Raw genomic sequence first — 9,860 nt, 5'->3', positions numbered from 1 at the left:
TATTTCTCTCCCTCCCCCTCTCCCCCTCTCTCTCCCCCTTCCATCCCCCCCCCATACACACAAGTAGAAGAAGCACTTGTTTATAAGACAAAAGGCTTTGTTTCAAAGAAGAAAGATAGCATAGATAATGGAGAGGTATGAACAAAGTAGTGTTTATACACATGGTACTGTGAAATAAAAATTTCTAAGAGAAAATACAAATAATTAGGAATACTATTTATATAGTATCTGCTGTGTGTTTTCCTTATTACAAGAAGCAAATCTATTTTTGATAATATCTGATTTAAAAAGTCCTAAGTACCAGTTCCCAAGATACTGTGTTTGACTGACATGCCACTGGGGGAGGGAGCATTTGAGTGTCCATGTTTGACATCAGCATAACCCAGGCTATCTGTGTTGTATGGTATTAGGCTTCAGAATTAGTACATTGCAGTTCTAAAAATAAAGCAAAAATTTAAAAAAGAGGTGATACTGGTTTAGGGGACAGACAATGAGTAGCAAAGACATATATCGAAGGGCAAAGCATGCAAGAAAACTCTTGAAACACAGAAAAGACAACTGTCTGCTGATGAGTGTAATGTTCTGGAATAAAATTCCAGAAATTTTATAAGGCTATACCTAAACAATGTAGACAAATGTGATCTATCCTTTCAAAGGAACAGCAGAGTATAGACAACTAAGTCTATGGACAAGAACTAGATTCAGGAGTTTTGTTTTCTTTCTGCTTATAAGACCTCAATGATCCCTGCCAAAAGGGATTTGAGCCATTATATAATGCTCACCCCTTAAATGTATGCTGATTCACCACAGCATAATCAATGAATACGCTAGAGCAACAGTATATAAGTTCTAAGATTGAGATATTAGTATACTATGGCCTACAACTTGGCTACTTGCTCTGGTGTTTCTCCTCTGCCTGAAGTTAGGTCATAACAAGTACCGCAGAGACATGTCCACGTGGATTGAAACTGAGGATGGCTCTGGCTTGCCAAACAAGATGTTCTTAATCCATAAGTCTGAAGGAACCAATGATGTCAACATCAACATAAGGAAGCATTTCCACTCTCAACCAAACCTCTAGGGGAGACCACAGCTCTAATCAAAAGTTTGTCTCCTGAAGATCTTTAGCCAGAAGACCAGGACAGGGTTCATTTCACACAGGGCTTTAACATAATACCCAATTATTATTCTAACTTTGAAGTTTCGGAAATAACCAGGAAGGAAATTCTAATCAGTACTGAACATAATTTACAAATTCCCAAGCTAATGTCTTTTTTCTTTTTCTTTTTCTGCTCTATCCTTCCTTCTTTCTCTTCTACCCTCTTCTTTCTTTTCTCCCTTACAGCAACCCCCATCTTTTCCTCCCACATTTCCATGATGAGAAATATAAAAGCATAAAAGAAAACATCTAACCAGCAGAGAGAGAAGCCGTGAGCATAGAGCAAAGCCGAGGTTTGGCAATGCTCAGATCTACATTAGCTACTCCAGTCCAGCTACTCAAAGTACCCCACATCTCTGATCGTGCAGACAGATTCAGAGGTGAATTAAGGAGAGGTAGATTTTTTTTTAAATTTCGTAGACAATGTCATATCATATCTATCAATATCAATGCATGTCAGAAATTTATAATAACTTCCCTGGCTAAAACAGAAAGAGTAGGGACAATCTGACTTAAAGAATGATGACAACCCAAGAAAGAAAAGCAAATGAAGAAAAATAGGGCATGGTAGAGATGTCTAACTGAAGAACTGGGAATTACAATCTCTCCTCAAGTGCTGGTTTTGTAGGTAACTTCTTGTCATGTTTCCCCTGTTGATAACCTTCTCTATACTCATATATTGAGTAATGTTCTGCCAAGTAGTTATCAGTGACTTTATGTTTTAAGTACTAATTTCTTTTTTTTTTTTTTTTTTTTTTTTTTTTTTTTTTTTTTTTTTTTTTTTTTTTTTCATCGCAGCCTTATTTATTTTTTTTTTTTTTTTTTTTTTTTTTTTTTTTTTTTCTTTCCATTTTTTATTAGGTATTTAGCTCATTTACATTTCCAATGCTATACCAAAAGTCCCCCCCATACCCACCCACCCCCACTCCCCTACCCGCCCACTCCCCCTTTTTGGCCCTGGCGTTCCCCTGTTCTGGGGCATATAAAGTTTGTGTGTCCAATGGGCCTCTCTTTCCAGTGATGGCCGACTAGGTCATCTTTTGATACATATGCAGCTAGAGTCAAGAGCTCCGGGGTACTGGTTAGTTCATAATGTTGATCCACCTATAGGGTTGCAGATCCCTTTAGCTCCTTGGGTACTTTCTCTAGCTCCTCCATTGGGAGCCCTGTGATCCGTCCATTAGCTGACTGTGGGCATCCACTTCTGTGTTTGCTAGGCCCCGGCATAGTCTCACAAGAGACAGCTACATCTGGGTCCTTTCGATAAAATCTTGCTAGTGTATGCAATGGTGTCAGCGTTTGGATGCTGATTATGGGGTGGATCCCTGGATAAGGCAGTCTCTACATGGTCCACCCTTTAATCTCAGCTCCAAACTTTGTCTCTGTAACTCCTTCCAAGGGTGTTTTGTTCCCACTTCTAAGGAGGGGCATAGTGTCTACACTTCAGTCTTCATTTTTCTTGAGTTTCATGTGTTTAGGAAATTGTATCTTATATCTTGGGTATCCTAGGTTTTGGGCTAATATCCACTTATCAGTGAGTACATATTGTGTGAGTTCCTTTGTGAATGTGTTACATCACTCAGGATGATGCCCTCCAGGTCCATCCATTTGGCTAGGAATTTCATAAATTCATTCTTTTTAATAGCTGAGTAGTACTCCATTGTGTAGATGTACCACATTTTCTGTATCCATTCCTCTGTTGAGGGGCATCTGGGTTCTTTCCAGCTTCTGGCTATTATAAATAATGCTGCTATGAACATAGTGGAGCATGTGTCCTTCTTACCAGTTGGGGCATCTTCTGGATATATGCCCAAGAGAGGTATTGCTGGATCCTCCGGTAGTACTATGTCCAATTTTCTGAGGAACCGCCAGACGGATTTCCAGAGTGGTTGTACAAGCCTGCAATCCCACCAACAATGGAGGAGTGTTCCTCTTTCTCCACATCCACGCCAGCATCTGCTGTCACCTGAATTTTTGATCTTAGACATTCTGACTGGTGTGAGGTGGAATCTCAGGGTTGTTTTGATTTGCATTTCCCTGATGATTAAGGATGTTGAACATTTTTTCAGGTGCTTCTCTGCCATTCTGTATTCCTCAGGTGAGAATTCTTTGTTCAGTTCTGAGCCCCATTTTTTAATGGGGTTGTTTGATTTTCTGAAGTCCACCTTCTTGAGTTCTTTATATATGTTGGATATTAGTCCCCTATCTGATTTAGGATAGGTAAAGATCCTTTCCCAATCTGTTGGTGGTCTCTTTGTCTTATTGACGGTGTCTTTTGCCTTGCAGAAACTTTGGAGTTTCATTAGGTCCCATTTGTCAATTCTCGATCTTACAGCACAAGCCATTGCTGTTCTGTTCAGGAATTTTTCCCCTGTGCCCATATCTTCAAGGCTTTTCCCCACTTTCTCCTCTATAAGTTTCAGTGTCTCTGGTTTTATGTGAAGTTCTTTGATCCATTTAGATTTGACCTTAGTACAAGGAGATAAGTATGGATCGATTCGCATTCTTCTACATGATAACAACCAGTTGTGCCAGCACCATTTGTTGAAAATGCTGTCTTTCTTCCACTGGATGGTTTTAGCTCCCTTGTCGAAGATCAAGTGACCATAGGTGTGTGGGTTCATTTCTGGGTCTTCAATTCTATTCCATTGGTCTACTTGTCTGTCTCTATACCAGTACCATGCAGTTTTTACCACAATTGCTCTGTAGTAAAGCTTTAGGTCCGGCATGGTGATTCCACCAGAGGTTCTTTTATCCTTGAGAAGAGTTTTTGCTATCCTAGGTTTTTTGTTATTCCAGATGAATTTGCAAATTGCTCCTTCTAATTCATTGAAGAATTGAGTTGGAATTTTGATGGGGATTGCATTGAATCTGTAGATTGCTTTTGGCAAGATAGCCATTTTTACAATATTGATCCTGCCAATCCATGAGCATGGGAGATCTTTCCATCTTCTGAGATCTTCTTTAATTTCTTTCTTCAGAGACTTGAAGTTTTTATCATACAGATCTTTCACTTCCTTAGTTAGAGTCACGCCGAGATATTTTATATTATTTGTGACTATTGAGAAGGGTGTTGTTTCCCTAATTTCTTTCTCAGCCTGTTTATTCTTTGTGTAGAGAAAGGCCATTGACTTGTTTGAGTTAATTTTATATCCAGCTACTTCACCGAAGCTGTTTATCAGGTTTAGGAGTTCTCTGGTGGAATTTTTAGGGTCACTTATATATACTATCATATCATCTGCAAAAAGTGATATTTTGACTTCCTCTTTTCCAATTTGTATCCCCTTGATCTCCTTTTGTTGTCGAATTGCTCTGGCTAATACTTCAAGTACTATGTTGAAAAGGTAGGGAGAAAGTGGGCAGCCTTGTCTAGTCCCTGATTTTAGTGGGATTGCTTCCAGCTTCTCTCCATTTACTTTGATGTTGGCTACTGGTTTGCTGTAGATTGCTTTTATCATGTTTAGGTATGGGCCTTGAATTCCTGATCTTTCCAGAACTTTTATCATGAATGGGTGTTGGATCTTGTCAAATGCTTTTTCTGCATCCAACGAGATGATCATGTGGTTTTTGTCTTTGAGTTTGTTTATATAGTGGATTACATTGATGGATTTTCGTATATTAAACCATCCCTGCATTCCTGGAATAAAACCTACTTGGTCAGGATGGATGATTGCTTTAATGTGATCTTGGATTCGGTTAGCGAGAATTTTATTGAGGATTTTTGCATCGATATTCATAAGAGAAATTGGTCTGAAGTTCTCTATCTTTGTTGGATCTTTCTGTGGTTTAGGTATCAGAGTAATAGTGGCTTCATAAAATGAGTTGGGTAGAGTACTTTCTACTTCTATCTTGTGAAAAAGTTTGTGCAGAACTGGAATTAGATCTTCTTTGAAGGTCTGATAGAACTCTGCACTAAACCCGTCTGGTCCTGGGCTTTTTTTGGCTGGGAGACTATTTATAACTGCTTCTATTTCTTTAGGGGATATGGGACTGTTTAGAAGGTCAACTTGATCCTGATTCAACTTTGGTACCTGGTATCTGTCCAGAAATTTGTCCATTTCGTCCAGGTTTTCCAGTTTTGTTGAGTATAGCCTTTTGTAGAAGGATCTGATGGTGTTTTGGATTTCTTCAGGATCTGTTGTTATGTCTCCCTTTTCAGTTCTGATTTTGTTAATTAGGATTTTGTCTCTGTGCCCTCTAGTGAGTCTAGCTAAGGGTTTATCTATCTTGTTGATTTTCTCAAAGAACCAACTCCTCGTTTGGTTAATTCTTTGAATAGTTCTTCTTGTTTCCACTTGGTTGATTTCACCCCTGAGTTTGATTATTTCCTGCCGTCTACTCCTCTTGGGTGAATTTGCTTCCTTTTTTTCTAGAGCTTTTAGATGTGTTGTCAAGCTGCTAGTATGTGCTCTCTCCCGTTTCTTCATGGAGGCACTCAGAGCTATGAGTTTCCCTCTTAGAAATGCTTTCATTGTGTCCCAAAGGTTTGGGTACGTTGTGGCTTCATTTTCATTAAACTCTAAAAAGTCTTTAATTTCTTTCTTTATTCCTTCCTTGACCAAGGTATCATTGAGAAGAGTGTTGTTCAGTTTCCACGTGAGTGTTGGCTTTCTGTTATTTTTTTTGTTATTGAAGATCAGCCTTAGTGCATGGTGATCTGATAGGATACATGGGACAATTTCAATATTTTTGAATCTGTTGAGGCCTGTTTTGTGGCCTATTATGTGGTCAATTTTGGAGAAGGTACCATGAGGTGCTGAGAAGAAGGTATATCCTTTTGTTTTAGGATAAAATGTTCTGTAGATATCTGTCAGATCCATTTGTTTCATCACTTCTGTTAGTTTCAGTGTGTCCCTGTTTAGTTTCTGTTTCCATGATCTGTCCATTGGTGAAAGTGGTGTGTTGAAGTCTCCCACTATTATTGTGTGAGGTGCAATGTGTGCTTTGAGCTTTACTAAAGTTTCTTTAATGAATGTGGCTGCCCTTGTATTTGGCGCATAGATATTCAGAATTGAGAGTTCCTCTTGGAGGATTTTACCTTTGATGAGAACAAAGTGCCCCTCCTTGTCTTTTTTGATGACTTTGGGTTGGAAGTCAATCTTATCAGATATTAGGATGGCTACTCCAGCTTGTTTCTTCATACCATTTGCTTGGAAAATTGTTTTCCAGCCTTTTATTCTGAGGTAGTGTCTATCTTTTTCTCTGAGATGTGTCTCCTGTAAACAGCAAAATGTTGGGTCTTGTTTGTGTAGCCAGTTTGTTAGTCTATGTCTTTTTATTGGGGAGTTGAGACCATTGATGTTAAGAGATATTAAGGAAAAGTAATTGTTGCTTCCTGTTATTTTTGTTGTTAAAGTTGGCATTCTGTTCTTGTGGCTGTCTTCTTTTAGGTTTGTTGAGGGATTACCTTCTTGTTTTTTCTAGGGCATTGTTCCCGTTCTTGTATTGGTTTTTTTCTGTTATTACCCTTTGAAGGGCTGGATTCGTGGAGAGATAATGTGAGAATTTGGTTTTGTCGTGGAATACTTTGGTTTCTCCATCTATGGTAATTGAGAGTTTGGCAGGGTATAGTAGCCTGGGCTGGAATTTGTGTTCTTTTAGTGTCTGTATAACATCTGTCCAGGCTCTTCTGGCTTTCATAGTCTCTGGTGAAAAATCTGGTGTAATTCTGATAGGCTTGCCTTTGTATGTTACTTGACCTTTTTCCCTTACCGCTTTTAGTATTCTATCTTTATTTAGTGCATTTGTTGTTCTGATTATTATGTGTCGGGAGGAATTTCTTTTCTGGTCCAGTCTATTTGGAGTTCTGTAGGCTTCTTGTATGTTCATAGGTATCTCTTTCTTTATATTTGGGAAGTTTTCTTCAATAATTTTGTTGAAGATGTTTGCTGGCCCTTTAAGTTGAAAATCTTCATTCTCATCCACTCCTATTATCCGTAGGTTTGGTCTTCTCATTGTGTCCTGGATTTCCTGGATATTTTGAGTTAGGATCTTTTTGCATTTTCCATTTTCTTTGATTGTTGTGCCGATGTTCTCTATGGAATCTTCTGCACCTGAGATTCTCTCTTCCATCTCTTGTATTCTGTTGCTGATGCTCAAATCTATGGTTCCAGATTTCTTTCCTAGGGTTTCTATCTCCAGTGTTGCCTCACTTTGAGTTTTCTTTATTGTTTCTACTTCCCTTTTTAGGTCTAGTATGGTTTTGTTCATTTCCATCACCTGTTTGTATGTTTTTTCCTCTTTTTCTGTAAGGACTTCTACCTGTTTGATTGTGTTTTCCTGTTTTTCTTTAAGGACTTGTAACTCTTTAGCAGTGTTCTCCTGTATTTCTTTAAGTGATTTATTAAAGTCCTTCTTGATGTCCTCTACCATCATCATGAGATATGCTTTTAAATCTAGGTCTAGGTTTTCGGGTGTGTTGGGGTGCCCTGGACTGGGCGAAGTGGGAGTACTGGGTTCTGATGATGGTGAGTGGTCTTGGTTCCTGTTAGTAGGATTCCTCCGTTTACCTTTCGCCATCTGGTAATCTCTGGAGTTAGTAGTTATAGTTGACTCTGTTTAGAGATTGTTCTTCTGGTGATTCTGTTACCGTCTCTCAGCAGACCTGGGAGACAGATTCTCTCCTCTGAGTTTCAGTGCTCAGAGCACTCTCTGCTGGCAAGCTCTCTTACAGGGAAGGTGTGCAGATATCTTGTTTTTGGACCTCCTCCTGGTCGAAGAAGAAGGCCCAAAACAGGGCCTCTCTCAGAAGCTGTGTTGCTTTGGCAGTTCCCAGAAGCTGTCAGCTTCTGTGGTGCAGACTCTCACCTGTGCAGACTAAAATCCTAAGTTCCAGGGAGTCCTGGAACCAAGATGGTGACCGCTGCTCCTGAGGCCGAGGCCGTCTCCCGAGCCAGGCGGACACCTGTCCTCTGGTCCGGATGGTGGCCGGTTATCTGCGGCCCGCCCAGGCTGCTGCCTCAGCGGCTCTGTGCTTCCGCCCGTCCCAGAAGCTGTCCGGTTCTCTGGTGCACCCTCTAACCTGTTCAGACTAATTTCCTAGGTCCCGCGGAGTCCCGGAACCCAGATGGCGACCGCTGCTGCTGAGGCTGAGGTCGCCTCCCAAGCCAGGCGGACACCTGTCCTCTGGTCCGGATGGTGGCCGGTTGTCTGCGGCCCGCCCAGGCTGCTGCCTCAGCGGCTCTGTGCTTCTGCCCGTCCCAGAAGCTGTCAGGTTCTCTGGCGCACCCTCTAACCTGTTCAGACTAATTTCCTAAGTTCTGCTGAGTCCCGGAACCAAGATGGCGACTGCTGCTGCTGAGGCTGAGGCCGCCTCCCAAGCCAGGCGGACACCTGTCCTCTGGTCCGGATGGTGGCCGGTTATCTGCGGCCCGCCCAGGCTGCTGCCTCAGCGGCTCTGTGCTTCCGCCCGTCCCAGAAGCTGTCCGGTTCTCTGGTGCACCCTCTAACCTGTTCAGACTAATTTCCTAGGTCCCGCGGAGTCCCGGAACCCAGATGGCGACCGCTGCTGCTGAGGCTGAGGACGCCTCCCAAGCCAGGCGGACACCTGTCCTCTGGTCCGGATGGTGGCCGGTTATCTGCGGCCCGCCCAGGCTGCTGCCTCAGCGGCTCTGTGCTTCCGCCCGTCCCAGAAGCTGTCCAGTTCTCTGGTGCACCCTCTAACCTGTTCAGACTAAGTACTAATTTCTTAGATGGTTCTTTTCCCAGAATCTTTGTCATACAGAAATACTCATTTACTTTTTAGTTCTTTAATTCTAATTGATTAATCAATGTTATTTGAACATGGTTGAGGTTTTTGTTTTGTTTTGTTTTGTTTTGTTTTGTTTTGTTTTGTTTTAAGTCTAGGTTCATGAATAGAATTGGGTTTGTGTTGGGGGTTGGTCTGGTGCTGTGTATGCAAATGCTAAATTCAGAATCCCAGGATATGGTTGTCCAGATGGGTGAAATCTCACATACACCAGCCTCTGTTGTGTAAGCTTTGCTCCCCAATTTACAAATATTGCTTAAATAAAAGTAGCTACAGCCAATTACTGAGGAGAATAGAGGTAGGTGGGGCTTCAATTACTGGACTGGAGGTTGCAAGTAGGGAACATGAGAGGAAGAATGAGAGAGGATGAAGGAGAGAGAAGGAGAGAGAAGATGGAGAGAATTGGAGATCTCTATTAGACAGATGGACCTTGAGCACACAGCTGAGTGAAATGGCCCCTGAGGACAACTGATGGAGCAAAAACAACCACAGAGAGACTGAAACAGCAAGTATTTGGGGAACACAGCTGGGAATTAGTCGATGTAGCATATAAAAATACAGATTAGGGGTAATTCACCCAGTAATTGTACTAAAGCTGATTAAATAAATCTAGTAGTCTCAGTCCCTTATTTATGAGCTAACTGGGGATAGAGCTAAATATTTACTTTAAAAAACTCATTTACAGGTTTGGAACGTTTTAGTTTTATAAATGTGAATGGCAGTATTATACTCTATCTGTGGATGCAAACTTAGAATAATCATGTTTATAATAGCAACACTAAGAGTGGATTTAAAGTGTTTTTGCTTTTTAGCTTATAAGAACCTCATTGTGTGACATGCGTTTTGCTCTGAGCTTCAATTAAAGAATTTTGATGCTGTTATGCAGACTGTGGTCCACACCTCAGCCCTGTACATAATAATTCAGTTCTTACAAAAATAGATACCAGTAGACAG

General features: G+C 41.0%; 1 protein-coding gene across 15 annotated transcripts in view; it reads right to left on the bottom strand.

Annotated features, from left to right (window-relative positions):
- The window catches only part of Chl1 (cell adhesion molecule L1-like), a 222,455-nt gene that overhangs the window by 4,664 nt on the left and 207,931 nt on the right, over positions 1 to 9,860 (bottom strand). The window lies entirely within an intron of this gene.

Source organism: Mus musculus, chromosome 6, assembly GCF_000001635.26.
Source record: "Mus musculus strain C57BL/6J chromosome 6, GRCm38.p6 C57BL/6J".
Classification (NCBI taxonomy): Eukaryota; Metazoa; Chordata; class Mammalia; order Rodentia; family Muridae; genus Mus; species Mus musculus.
This window is presented reverse-complemented; position numbering and strand designations above follow the sequence as displayed.